This window comes from Choloepus didactylus, chromosome 1 (genome assembly GCF_015220235.1).
Source record: "Choloepus didactylus isolate mChoDid1 chromosome 1, mChoDid1.pri, whole genome shotgun sequence".
Taxonomy (NCBI): domain Eukaryota; kingdom Metazoa; phylum Chordata; class Mammalia; order Pilosa; family Megalonychidae; genus Choloepus; species Choloepus didactylus.
In genome coordinates, this window is record NC_051307.1 from 6458403 (window position 1) to 6473927 (window position 15525).

The following is a 15525-nucleotide window of genomic DNA, read 5'->3' on the forward strand; positions in this document are numbered from 1 at the left end:
AGTGAGATTATAGTAGTGGGAACTGGAGTGGTGGTGGAGGGGATGGATGTGGAGATGCATGACAGTGGGAGGAGGAAGTAACCAGTGACTTATGAAGATGATGATGATGGTGCCATGAATAGAAAGAGGCACCATCTCTTTTGATTTTGAGCATGAGTTTGTGATGCAAATGTGATAACCAGATAGAGATGTTAGAGTCGGGTTGCAGGTAATCTATAAAGCTAACTAGGATTAACTGGTTGAGTATCCATTGCATACTATGTTTTATAGACATATCATTCTTAATGTATAAAAGGAAAAGGGTAGACAATGGAGTATGCAGTTTTCAAATACTAAAGAATGAGATCATGGTAAAGACAATGGTATATCTTACCAGGTGGCATTTATTTTTCCAGTTTGACTAAAAATAGGCATGCCCTATTCATGATTGTCTGTATTTGGAACAGCATGTTGCAAAATAAATTTAATGCTTTACATTTAACTATGATTTAAACTGATGTTGCCTGAATCCCCTGAGACCAATAAAATATATGTGATGTGGAAAAAGCAGCCACTTCTATTGTTGCCTAATGATAGAAAAGATTTGAAACTCAAAAGCATTGGGTTAGCCTCACTCTGCAGCAAGAAAAAAGAACTAATTAATTATAAATAAGATGAATAAATAATTTAAATATATCACTTATTTCCTCTTTATTGCCCAACTTGAAAAATTATTTCAATTAGAAACTTAAACTCAGTTTGATGGATGATGAAGAGTGTGCAGCTGAAGATAAATGTAAATTCCTTTATGATATAAAAATTTGATTTTGCAGTATGAGCTCTATTAAAAAGAAATTAATAATCTCCAGGAAAAAATGAGGTAGTGCCGAGAAAGGTTATCCTCACAGAACATGGCTTATTTTAAGAGGGAAAATTGTTAAGGTTGTTACAGAGATTATTTTTTTTTAATCAAAACCACAAAATACTAACCACCAATGCCCCAAACAACAAAACTAATAAAGTTTTGTTTCTCTGGAATTCATATTAAAACTTTAGAGTGGGTAAACAACTTTTATTTTATATGCTCTTAATTGTCTGCTTTGCCCAAGGAAATGATTCAGTTCTTTGTGTTTGTTGGCCTCGTAAAACACAGCGGGGGCACTTTCTCATTTGTTGCACCTGCAAAGCAAGGAATTAGTCTGGCAGAAGCCTTGGGAGATCTTATTCAAGACAAGAGTATCTTTGAAAGTTGGTTTGATTTCTATGCCTCCACATTCCAGTGTTGCCAGAAATCCCTCCCTCATCCCTGGCAGACGTAGCTAACTGAGAAGAGCACTATCTTCTGTTTGTTTGTCCCTTTGAAATCTCAGAATCCTTCTCATCACAGGACTGCAGGCTGATGCTAGTAGCTGATCAGAATAGGTAGGTGGTGTGAGACCTACTCGCCATGTTTTCCAGGATCTGAGCAACTAAGAGTTTGAGAACATCTAGCATATTAACAATTGGTCTAGTTTGCTAACTTCATGCAATCTTCTATCACCTTACAATTTATTTCAGGCTGCAGAAATCAGTTCTTTCTATTTTATGTATGGAAGCAAAAGGCCAGAAGTAAATGGTCAAGGAAATTCAATGAACCGCAATTTTACCTTTTGGACCTAAATATATACATCTCAGGAAACTAAATACATGCTATGAATCAGCTGCCCCTTTCTCCCCACCCAATAACAAACAGAATATCTCATCTCCCAACAAAAAGGAAACACAAAGCAGTAACTATCAGCTTGGCCACAAATGCCAATGAAATTTGAAAGTCACCTGACATTTTGTAACAGCAGTTGTATTTTGCTTGGCCAGTGGGCTGTTAATATCTTCAGTTTGCCTGTATGTGGGCTCCCTCCTTTCTAGGTGTCGCAGATCCCAATACAGCCCATTTTCTTGAACCTGGCAACTTCCGAAGACAGCTGGCTCTGTGACCCCTAACCACAGGGTCAGCCCTTCCTCATTCTCATGTCAGGCACACCTCTGTCCATCCCTCTCATCTCCTAAAACCAACAGAAGAGCTTTAAGAGTCACTGCCCAGAGCTTGGGTGGTGTGTCAGTCTCCTGGCTGCTAAGACAAATACCATGCAATGGGTTGGCTTAGCAACAGGAATTTTTTGGCTCGTGGTTTCAGAGTCTAAAAACCTGGCTTCCTCCTGGGGTCAGTGTCTTCTGGCTGGCCGACAGTCTTTGGGGTTCCTTGGCTTTCCCGTCACATGGCAACGCACATGGCGGCCTTTTCTCCTTTCACTTCTGGGTCCCCATGACTTCTGGCTGCTCCCTGCAGCTTTTCTCTCCATAGGAGGACTAAATCTTTTGACTGTGTGTAATGAACATAATCGCCCTTTGGCTTGTTCCCAGAAACCTTCTGTAAAGCTTTAATTGTAAAGCTTTAATTTTACTTAAATTGTTTCTGCTTGTCAGCCTGGTGGTGGTTTGGTTTTTTTTTGTTTGTTTTTTTAATGTGCTGAGTGGTGTTTCTTTGCTTTGCCTGACTTTATGGGTAAGAGCAAGTCTGACACATACATGTCAGAAGAACAAAGAAGCATATACATACCTCTTGTGTGTGTCTAACATGAAGTTGAAACATGTTTTGGTTTATTAGGGCTTAACGATAAATAGGATTTGAGTTATATCATATAAGGCATGATCCAAAGAAACGTCTTCTGAATTTATAATTTTAGACGAGTCCTTATTTTAATCATGGTTATCCTCATCAAATAACTTTGACTCAGTACAAACTGATGTTTGGTCTTTTACTTATGGGTTGTTGTGTTGGTGAAGTTCATGTGTCAACTTGGCTAGGTTATGGTGTCCAGTTGTTTGGTCAAGCAAGCACTGGCCTGATTGTTACTGTGGGGATATCTCCTGGATTTAAATCATCAGTAAGCTGATTGCTTCTCTGTCTGATTATATCTGTCTGATTATATCTATGAACAACAAAGGCAATGAGAGAAGTCTCAACCAACTGGTTGAAGGCCTTAAAAGAGAGAACTGATGCATTCAGCTGTCAGAAAGAAGAATTTCCATCTTTACTTCAGCTTCTCCTGGAAAATTCATCAAAAATCTTCAATGGAGTTTCTAACTGCAGCCCTAAGAATTCAGACTTGCCTATCCCCAGAGTCACAAGAGCCAATTACTATATAATAAATCTCATAATATTTACATTATATTCACACACATGTATTCTTTCTGTTAGTTCTGTTTCCTTGGATAACCCTGACTAGTACAGTCATCATCTTTTATCAGAAGGAAATACTTGGCTTTGCATGAGAATATCTGAATGCTTGTCGTGCCAATTTCATTGCTGTGAAGGACCTGTTTTTATCAATAGTAATAATGTTGCTATTAAATCTGTGAGGAAGAGAAGGCCAAGCTTACAAGGATCAGTTGACTGAAGATGGTTATAGTATTAATTCTTTAAAAAAAAAAAAAACGCAAAGAACAACAAGCAATAGGGCTTAACTGAAATGAGTCATTCTGTTCTGCTTCTGATAGGTGTTCTCTCAGGATGCACTATTCAGTTCCCTTAACTGAGCGATGTGAGGTGGAGGTAGGGGGTAGACTTGAGAAACATTCAGTAAGTAAATCGTGCTCACTAAGCTGAAGAAAACCACTACAGTTCTGTGCTTTTTGACACCTTTTGGTGAGGTTGGGCTTAAGACAACGTGACGAGTGGGCTTCATATATAGCTCAAGCAATTAGACTCTTAGGACCAGGACAAGAAATCATTTGACTCTATCCTGCCTTCAAGAGCTAAAATGATATATTTCAATATTTCATTATTCTATTTATTTTACAAATAAATAATAGCTATACCATGACTACACAATGACTGCTTACAAGGATACTGTTAGAGTATTGTACATTATTTCCCTCCTTGATTTATTATGGCCCCATTGAAGATTGCTGTAGATACATCCACCCTCCGTCTACCTACCTGAGGGCTCACAATGGCTTTTGCATCCTTCAGGCAATCATCGCTGAGCATATTTCGTAAAGATGTTGTCCCCTTGACATGAAGCAAAAAGTACATTCTGGGTGGAATAAAAATATGTATGGAATATTTTTCATTTATTTGTTATATGCTCCCTAGGAATTTTATAAATTCTTATTTAACTTATCAGTTATGGTCTATCTTATGACATTCCAGACATCTTTGATGTGTTATTGCACTAGAGACAACACACTCATGCAATCAACCTTGATTGCTTTTTTAAGTGATTCCATACAACAGGCTGATGGGAAGATGAGCATCACAAATCCTCGATGGAAATCATTTACCTGACTTTATCACATACAGCATGCTCTAACTTTCAAACATATAGAAGGATGATGAATCATTAGGTCATTCTGTGTACACATCTAAGAGCTACTGCAAATAATGACCATCCAGAATTACAGAAGAGACATCACAGCATGGTGATAGAGACAGGGACCCTGGGACCAAAATGCTTGGGTTCAAATTCTGCCTGTGTCTCTAAGTAGCTGATATCTTTGGGAAAATTACTGATCCTGATTATAAAATAGGGTTAATAATAATATTCTCATATAGGGCTGCCATCAGGATTAAATGAATAAATTTATAAATCACTTAGAACAGTGTCTGTCACATAGTAAGAGCTACATAAATATTGACTATTATTCCAGCCCTGTATTGGCACAATGCCCCACAAACTGACCCTGCTGCTTCAGATCTTCCAGAATCTTGTAGTGCTCATATATGTGATACATGACGAGAACCTGTGAGAAAGGATAATTCCCATCGATGCTTCTTGATTTGTGAGGACCTCCTTCTGAGATCTGCACTCTGTAAAGAATGGATATTTGTTACCAGCCTACTCGACTGAGTGTGCACTTGGGAGACTGGCATCTTTATTCTTGGTGTGGATAAACATGTCTGGGAAGATTTTAAATGAAAGTTAAAATACTGCAACCAGAGCTCAGTTACAACTTTGTGTGAGTACATACATACTTATTAAATGTAATTAACACTTTAGAGTATTTAAATTTAGATGAGATCGGGGGTAAGATGACAGAGTCAGGCTGGATTATATAACCCCCATCCCTAAAAATTAGTGCACTAATGAAAACATAAAAAAAAAAAAATGTGTTTGAGCAGAAACTTACAAAGGAGCAGGTGGTAACAACATTGTGCCGGTTTGAATGTATTGTTTCCCCCAAATGCCATTATCTTTGTGGTTTTGTGGGACAGACTTTTGGTGCTGATTAGATTTACTTGGAATGTGCCCCACCCAGCTGTGGGTGGTGACTCTGGTGGGATAGTCCCATGGAGGCGTGGTGCTGCCCATTCAGGGCGGGCCTTGATCAGGCGAGCCATATAAACGTGCTGACTCAGAGAGACTGAACGGAGTGCAGCTGTGAGTGACGTTTTGAAGAAGAGCAAGCTTGCTAGAGAGGAACGTCCTGGGAGAAAGCCATTTTGAAACCAGAACTTTGGAGCAGACGCCAGCCACGTGCCTTCCCAGCTAACAGAGGTTTTCCGGACACCATTGGCCATCCTCCAGTGAAGGTACCCGATTACTGATGTGTTACTTTGGATACTTTATGGCCTTAAGACTGTAACTGTATAGCCAAATAAACCTCCTTTTTATAAAAGCCAATCCATCTCTGGTGTTTTGCATTCCGCAGCATTAGCAAACTAGAACAAACATGATTTTCTCCAGGTAAGGAGCAGCAAGCAACCCCAGGAGAGGACCCACAGCTCCTGCCCTCTACTGCTATACCTGTCCCAAACAGTAGAGACAGAGAGGCTTTCAAGAGGCAAGGTTTTGAAAAATCTCAAGAGTACTTTGTCTCCACCCCAATTTGGAGTGATAGGGGATAGAGATGCTAGATTTAGCAAATAAACATATAGGATGCTGAGTTAAGTACAAATTTCAGATAAACATCTAATAGCATTTAATGGGACAGAACTTATATTACTAAAGTATTTATTGATGATGAGAAATTCCAATTTAACTGTATTATTATTTGCTAAATCTGGCAACCCTATTGGGGAGTTGTGTTAGTAGAAAGCTGGAACATTCCTACCATCTCAGAAATGCTGAGGAAAAACTATCAGAGGTAACCATTTTATTTTTACAAGCTTGCAGGAAAACAGGAATTGGGAGGTGGATGTATCATATTTACTCAGAGTTAATTCTATCTAATGATTAACAAGTGTTCAGCTGAAAGTAATGGGCTAGGGGAAACAATAAGCCATCTCCTGCCTTTGGCTCTTGGAAATGAGGGGGCAAAAGCACACAGAAAATCCATTTGAGACCCCCTTCTTTCCACTGCAGGCTAACTGGGCCCAAACCCATGGATTTCTGTCTCATTTCTCCACTTGTAGAAATAAAGGTAGGGTGGCTTTTGGGGAGATGAGGGCTTACTGATTCTGGCTCAGGGAAAGTTTCCTAAGCCCCACCTCGGGAAGAATAAGCTGATCTCATTCTCACCCCTCCCCAACACAAATAGGTTATGCCCCTGAATAGGTGGAGTGAATCTGAGAACAAAATTGAGCCAGATTGCAAATAAGGAAGCAGAGATTGAGACATCCAGCCTCAGATTCTTATAGCCCTATATGGAGCTCAGCACCCAAAACCAGCCTTCCTCCCACAGGTACAAAATGACCTCAGCTACAGAGAAATGTGTAGTACAAATCACCCAGTTTCCAGCAGGATCTCTGAAAGGGAGACCAATGTGTTTCAGTTAGAGTGAGAAGGAAATCAGGGAAAGTTTATCCATGCTACACTGAGAATAATAAGCAGTCTTGCTCCAGCTGCCCAAATTAAAATGAATAGGATATAAAGAAATCACATAGAAACTATGCAAAATTAATACATATAAAGAAAAGCAAAGAAGTGTAACAATCAAAAGACATAGGAGAAATCCATTTGGGAAGATAAACACCCTGAGAGAGAAAAGAAAAGCAATGCTTTGCGAAAGAACTTCTAAGGAACATGAAATCAGCTGAAAAGGAAGTAAAACATTAGCTGATTAAAAAAAAAACACACACACAAATGTGTTTTTTTTTAAAAAAGGTGCTTATTGTTATTTTAAAGAATCATATTGGGAACCATACCAATATTTTTATGAACTAATAAAAAAATTAGAGCAAGAAAGAGGAAGAATATTGATGAAAACTATATTATTTGCATTCATATAATAGATATAAAATTTGTTGAATGAATAGAATAAACTTAACTAATCACAAAATTTAATCAATTAAAGGTAAGTATAATAAACACGGAGGGCACAGACAATGATGTGAGATTAAATGGGGGAATATAGTCAACCACATTTGGAAGAGAAAAAGTAATCACAGATATAATAGAAAAAAATTCCTGGGATGAAGGAAGATCTGAATGTAGCCGAGAAAAGTATTGGCACATAGTAGTTACTCAATAAGTATATGCGAATTAGTGAAGATGTAGATCAAAGAACAGTCTGTGCTCTGGGAAAAATTGCTACAGAAAACACAGTGAGTGAACATACCAATATTCAAGAGAAAAGAACTTCAAGCATCTGAACAAAAGAGCAGGAAGCAAAGATGAAATATCAGGCTGATCTTAGACATCTCCCCACTATCACGTAATACCAGAAGACAGTTGAAGCAATGTTTACAAGTTGTATGAAAGAGAAATTTTAATTAAAAAATTTCATACCCAGTCAAGTTGTCACACAAATATGAAGGCACAGACATTACTCACATGCAAAAAATCAGCAAACATAGAACAGTTAGCCACATATTAGAAAAAAGAAAGCAAAACTATCTGATGATAAAATCCAGTTGATCAAGATGTAATTCAGAAGAATTCAGGAATGGAGAAGCAATGGTAAAAGGTGTTCTGTTGAGCTTTTAAAGCTACACAACTGCAAAGTTATGGCTACTGCAAATTTATGGCTATAGAATTTAAATGTTATAAAGATGCGCAGATACAAATTAGGGTATGATTACTGCAAGGAAGAGAAGAAAGAACATGAGGGTGGGAAACTAATACTCTTGATTTCCAAGCGTCTGTACTCAAGATACACATTCTAAATAAGCAAGTTAGAAGGGAGGAAACTACAGAGCAGATGAAGGCAATCCAAGCCAATGTTAACAAAAAGAAAACTGGGATTATGATATTAGTAATATTTGAGGCTGAATTCATATTGAAACATATAAAATGCTTTACCTATATTTTGTGCTGTTTTATCATGTTTTTTTTTATTTTGAAATAAATTCAAACTTACATGAATAGTTGCAAAAACAATACTAGCCCCATACACAGAATTCCATCATACCCTGACCCCCTCCCCTGATAGCTCAATCCACCAACTTTAACATGCTGTCACATCGCTATTTCTTTCCCTCCCTCCCTCCATCCCTATCATCCATCATCTATTGCTCTGTCTTCTGAACATATGAGAGTTAGCTGCACACATCCTTGAATATACACTATAATTCACGTATGTGCTTCCCATGAACAAGAACATTCTTTTATGTAATTCCATTAAGCGCAGCTAAGAAGTATAAGAGATTCAACAATGATACAATGCTTACATTCTATATTTCCTTTTCCTTATGTCTCAACTGTGTCCCTTCGAGCCACCTGTCCTCCACCCTCCAATCCCATCCAAGTTCATTCTTAGCATTCAATTGTCATCTAGACTTTTTTTTTTCTTTTTTCAATTGTAGAAACATATATACAGCCTAAATCTTCCCATTCCACCCCCTCCCTAGCCTTCCATTAGTGGGATTAATCACATTTAGAATGATGTTATGCTCTTTCCCACCATCCATTACTAGAAATTTCCCTTCACCTCAAACAGCAACCCTACACTCCTTTCTTAACTCCCCATTGCCCCTTCCCCCATTTCTCTTAACCCAAACTGTACTTTTCATCTCTATGGTTATATTCTCTGATAATTTCTTTGTGTTTACTGTGGGGCTTAAAATTAACCTCTTAAATCCCCATCAATCTTGTTTTTCTTTGATACCACCTTCACTTCAATAGGGCACATAAACTATGTTCCTATACTCCTTCATTCCCCCACCTTTATATAGTCTTCTAAAATTACATATTTTACATTGAGTTCAAAACCACTGATTTGTCCTTAGAGTTTGTGTATTTTTTATCATGTAGGAAGTAAGTACTGGAGTTGTAGTTCAAAAATTATTGACTTCTATTTGTATTCCATTGTTTGGAGAATGTTCTTTGAGTATATTCAATTTTTTTTTTTTTAATTTCTTGAGGCTTGTTTTATGTTCCAGCTTATGCTCCCTTCTGGAGAAAGATCTGTGATCATTAGAGAAAAATGAGTGTCCTGGTGATTTGGGATGTAAGGTACTATATATGTCTGTTAAAATTCTCTATATCTCTTTCTCCTTTCTTTGTCTCTCTGTTGGTAGGGCTTCCTTTTGAATCTGAAGTAGGGCAGGTCTTTTATTGGCAAAGTCTCTCAGCATTTGTTTGTCTGTGAAAAATTTAAGCTGTCCCTCAAATTTGAAGAGAGTTTTTCTGGGTAAAGTATTCTTGGCTGGAAATTTTTCTCTCTCAGAATTTTAAATATGTCGTGCCACTGCCCTCTCACCTCCATAGTGGCTGCTGAATAGTCACTACTTAGTCTTGTGTTGTTTCCTTTGTACATGGTGAATTGCTTTTCTCTTGCTGCTTTCAGAACTTGCTCCTTCTCTTCAGTATTTGAGAGTCTGATCAGAATATGTCTCGGGGTGGGTTTATTTGGATTTATTCTATTTGGAGTTCGCTGGGCATTTATGCTTTGCGTGTTTATATTGTGTAGGTTTGGGAAGTTTTCCCCAACAATTTCTTTGAATACTCTTTCTAGACCTTTACCCTTTCTTCCCCTTCTGGGACACCAATGAGTCTTAAGTTTGTACGTTTTATTTTATCTATCGTATCCCTGAGATCCATTTCGATTTTTTAAATTTTTTTTCTCCATTCTTTCTTTTATTCTTTCATTTTCTGTTCTGTGGATTTCTAGGACACTGAGATGTTGTTCAGCTTCCTCTAGTCTTGTGTTGTGAATATCCAGAGTCTTTTTAATTTGGCCAACAGTTTCTTTTATTTCCATAAGATCTTCTACTTTTTTATTTACTCTTGCAATGTCTTCTTTATGCTCTTCTAGGGTCTTCTTTATGGCACTTATATCCTGGGCCATGGGCCTCTTGATGTCCTTTAAATCCTTTGCCATGTTTTCGTTCTTCGATTTTAGTTCTTTGATTAATTGTGCGAGGTATAATGTTTCTTCTGAAATCTTGATTTGTGTGTTTGGAGCTGGATTCTCCATATCATCTGGTTTTATCATGTGCATTAAGATTTTCTGTTGTTTTTGGCCTCTTGGCATTTGTTTTGCTTGATAGGGTTCTTTCAAGTTGTATCAAAAAAAGGATATTGATCTAATTTTTCAGAGACACAGTTTGGTGACGTACACTTTCTCTAACTAACCAGCAGATGGCGTCTGTGAGTCACCTGTATCCCTCAATTCAGTTCTCAACCTTTTTTATGCGGTGTGTGGGGAAATGATTCAGTTGGAGAACTCAGTTTGGGTGTGTTGCTGGAGCCGTCTGCCCTGAATATGGGGCGTGTGTACGGGTGGCCAGGGAGGAAGGGCAGTTCTACTGTTCAAATCTCCCAGGTTCCAGGAGATTCAAGGCTGCCGCAAGAGTCTAAGCCTTCATTTCAGTTCAGCCCCAGACCCTCTCTCTCGCTGTCCCACAAACCACCGGACTTGGCATAGTGCCCCTGGGTTCTCCGAGCAAGTTCCCCCTCCCAGCCACAATCCTCCCTCAGCTGAGGGAATGCCGTGCTATGTCACCAGTGTGTGCCGTCCCTCAAGGGAAGCCCTGGGCCGCTGGGCTGTGCCACGGGGCTCTCAGCTCATTTCAGAATGCAGAATGTCTGAGGCTGTCTTTACTGCAACACCTTGCGGGCTGAGAACAGCTGAGGTTTTCTCCACAGAGAGAGAGTGAGGGACGGAAAAACTCCCAGGTGCACCCGTCAGCCAGATATAGCACCCGATCCTCTGGGCTCCCTATCCTGAGACAGATATGTTCCCCGATTCTCCCAAGGGCAGTTGTCACCAAAAGTCTCTGTGTGCTTGTTGAGGATTTGCTGTCTGTATTGAGCAGTTAATATTAAAACCTCACTTGGAGCTGGGCTAAGAAAGTGCGTGGTGTGGCTTCCGAGAGGGTGGGGCTCTTGGCTCTAGGTTCTCGGCTCTCAGTGTGGGTCCGTAGTTTTACTTACAGATTTTATGGTGTGATCTCGGGCATCCCTTCCAATTCATGTTGGTGGATGTCGAGTGTACAGTCACGTTTGTCTCCCCACTGTTATTCCAGGTTATTTACTGGTTTTTTGTTCATTTATGAATTGTTCTGGGGGAGACTAAGTCTTCCACTTCTTTCTACGCCACCATCTTCCCAGAATCCCCCTTGGAATTGTTTTTCAATTTCTTGGTCTAGCAGCTTTTCTTGGCCTAGGAGTGGATAGGTGGCACTTCAAATTCTTTACTTTTTTTCCTCGGTTTTCTATCTTTTGTCATATCAGTTTTACATTTTGCTAAAAAAAAATTATGCATCACATCAGGAATTTTGTATTTATTTACATAGTTCTTTTCCCTGGGATTTCCCATTTTGCTCATTTTGCTTTCTCTTCCTTATCTAAACTGGATAGGTTTTGTCTTCCCATCCCTCCCTCTCTTTTTCCCTCCCTTCTTGCTTAAACATGCTAATTGCTGCCCACTGCTCTTAGAACAAGGAGCAAGAACCTTACCTTGATCTCCATGGCTCTGAATAGTTCTCTCCCCAGCTGACTTTTCAGCCTCATCTTAATCATGCTCCCTCTTGCTTTCCGTGTTCTTTTGCTTCCTTTATTGCACACTGATTCCTCTTGGCTCAGGGTTTAGTAGACATCGTATTCCCTCTGCTTGCAAGGCCTTTATCTTCCCCTGACCCTCTCTTCCAACCCAAGAATAGATGAAATTCTCCTTGTATGTGGCCTGAAGAAATTATATTTACCCTTTGTAGCACTTAGAGTTGTAATTTTACTTTTGTTTCTATGATCATTTGATTAACATCTGTCTTCCCAGCAAATGTGAATGATTTGAGGATATAATTATATCTGATTTTGCTCACCATTTTATCCCCTATTCCCTAGTGAATGAATAAATGAATGACAGAGGAATATAATATCAGTAAGGAACTTTTATGGTCTATCTTTACTGTTTTTTTTTTTTTTTTTTGAGATATTCAGGATCTCTGGGTTGAACCTGTAGAATGATCGTGGAAAGATATTTAACTACACTACTTCTCAGTATCATCTGAGATTGAAGCAAGACTAAGTAATGATTAAGGTAGCTTCCCGTACCTAAATACTTGTTTATTTCTAATAAGAAATATTTTATATTTGTATAGAGCTTTAAGGTTTTTAATGTGATTTCATTTATATGCACTTATTATATTTTCATAACTTTATGGGGTTGGCTCATTTTAATTCATGGGAATATGAGTGACTCATGTTCATCAATTGTAAAGGATGCATTTAGGAATGAGAATATTAGTAGTGTCAGCTACATGGCCAGGTGTCATGGGAATAAAAGGAGGCATTGCCCAGTTGGATCTTGTGGAAACAGGGACTGGAAGGCCACCGAGGCTCCCAGGCAGTGCTGGAGACCATGTTGTCCTGTTGATGCTTCTTGTGTCAATCGTAGATCTTTGCTCAGGCACCCTACCATTTACTGGACTCAGTTATGTTCTGGATGTAGCTTCTTCTATCTATGATTTTCTCATTTTACTTTCTGCTGAGAAGTATGCCTGTTCTTTATCTTTATCTCCTTGTCATTCTTTCACTCTGCATCTTATTTTTTTCAAAATTTTTTTTATTAGAGAAGTTGTGGGTTTACAGAAAAATCATGCATGAAATACAGGATTCCCATATATCATCCTATTGTTAATCCCTTACATTGGTGTGTTGCATTTGTTACAATTGATGAAAGCACATTTTTATAAGTGTACTATGACTAGAGTCCAGGGTTTAACTTAGGGTTCACTGTGTTGTGCAGTTCCGTGGATTTTTAAAAAAATTTTCTATTCTGGTAATATACATACAACCTAAAATTTTCTCTTTTAATTGCATTCAAATGTATAATTCAGTGCTGTTAATCAGGTTCACTCTGTATCCTATATTAAAATCTCAGAGAGAAAAAAAAAAAAATCTCAGAGAGAAAGGAAAAGATTGGCCTTAGAGTGAGCTGTCACAGTAACCAAGTAGCAGGCTGCTAGCCCTTGAGTGATGCAGTGTAAAAAGCACAGAGCCCTCTTCTGCTTGCTGGGCAGGGACCCAGCTGGTGCTCCTCCCTCATTCCCTGTGGGTGGGCTTGAACCCAGTTTGCAGCCTCCCACGGGACGAGTGCCTTCCTTCCTGTGAGGAGGGGTGCACCTGATCTCAGCTTCTCCCAGACCCCCAAGGATCCTAAGCACTGGGCATCTGGCTTTCCCAAACAACTGATGCATGCAGCTGCCCTCTCAACCCAGATTCCCTGGTGCCCCAGTAGCTGGATTATTGCCCTGGTTACAAGGTTGTTCTCGCAGTTTTCCTGCGAGAAGGGAGAGCAGCCTATGGGAGGCGTCCCCCCCTGGATGCACAGCCACACTGCACGTCGACGAGGGCATCCTGGTCCAACAGGCCTTCCCATGGGGTGCTTCTCTTGCTGATCCTGGTTTATAGGTGCCTTTCCCAATTGCCTTAGATTGGATTCCCTGGAAGCAGAGCCTGAAAAGGGGATTCTGGTGTAGGTGATTGAAGAGTTGACTGAAGAAGAGCAGTGAGGGAAGCTGGATGGGTCAAGGCTGTGGTTTCATGAAAGTTGGAGTCTAGCCTGAGTCTGATCTCACAGCAGAGCTCTGGAGCACCAAGGCACTGCAGAATTTGTTCTGGCTTATGGCCAGTGGAGACAGGCTTTTGAACCTTAGGATGGCCAGTTATTGACTGAGGGCTGGAATAGCCTCCAGGGCAAGATGGCTCTCATTTGGCAGAAGGTAATTGTCTAGGGGTGAAAGGGAGACTGGGTGCTGCTGAGGGGCATTAGCAGCTAATGTTCCTTGCAGCTAGGATATGGGTACACCAGCTTAGTCATGGATCTGGGGCATCACTGTGTCTACCTTGCCAATAATTATTTCTTAACCCAGATCCCGAGAAGTTGTGGAATCTGTGTCAACGCCTGATGCATGGCAAGTGACAACCACAAGAGGACATGCTTTGCATGACAGGTGACACCACGAATGGCTCTGTGTTGCTCAGCACATCAGATGCTCACCATTCTTCCAATTTTCTGCCTTGGGAAGGTGGAGGTCATATGATTCACAGATGTATCAGGAATTTGGCTGAAGGGGCTCACTGAGCCAAGGAAGGCAGGGCTCCTGCTGAGGGGACTAAGGTAGTTCCTAAAACTGGCTGGGGTCTGTACAGAACCAACAACTGAGGGGCTAGGATGCATGGCTGGAGTATGTGTAACTGGGAAGAAAGAGAAGGTGAGACCCATTGAATTGCTTTCTTCATCAATTACTAGCAAAACATTGGAAAATTGAAAGTAAGAATTTAATTTGTGTTGACAAAACAGGGCATTTCATCACTCCTCATTATGAAAGTGCTACACCAATCACCATCCACCTTATTTTGAGGCTATTGGCATGTGTTGTACAAAGGAACATTTCTAATGGCCTCTTTCACATCAAGACAGTCACTTCTTATAAAATAATAAAGAACATTCACATAAAGATTACATCATATACTCTAATCTGCATTTTTTCTTTCCATCATGTGCAACATGTGCATTTTCCCTGGAAATAAAGCATGCATGTAAAATTAAATTAGCTGGCTATTTTAGGTTGAGTTCCCAGTGTACCTACTTGAAATGCCTTTCCAAATCAAAAACAGTTTTCAAAGCAGTAACAGTGGCATCACAAATCAAGCAAATTGGTTTCAGAGTTTTACCTTAAGTGATCGAGAATAAAAAAATGTGTTGTTTAAGGTTCCTCATTATATCTTCATACTTTCTTTAGCGGGTGCTTATTTACTTAGAGATGCAGTTAAGATGGAAATGAACCAGGCACTGAGGGCCAGAGAAAGCAGAGTGTGCAAGTTCTGGCACTCGCTTTCATTAACTGTGACAACTGTTCTACTGAGTTGTCCTCTCAGAAATGGGGTCAAGGAGCTACCTTTTTTCACCGGCAAAAATGCCAAGAGGAGAACTCACGGTTCTTGCAAGCAGCATGCACTGTTGCATGCTTTCCCGGAGTCCCACTTTTTCAGCTGCACGTTGCAGACACTTCTTAGAAGCACCTGGTTCTCTGAGATGCCCTTTCTGCTTTTCCTCCTCACTCCCACACCCTCCACCTGTGTCCCTCCCTCTTGGCTCATCCCAGCGTCAGGACCGCAGCCTGAGGGTGAGTATGAGCTGAGGACCATTGCCAGTTGCCTGCCCCTGTACCTGCCCGAT

At 39.9% G+C, this 15525-nt stretch overlaps 1 protein-coding gene across 2 annotated transcripts in view; it reads left to right on the top strand.

Moving 5' to 3' along the window:
* The window catches only part of DSCAM (DS cell adhesion molecule), an 834563-nt gene that overhangs the window by 57490 nt on the left and 761548 nt on the right, over window positions 1-15525 (top strand). The window lies entirely within an intron of this gene.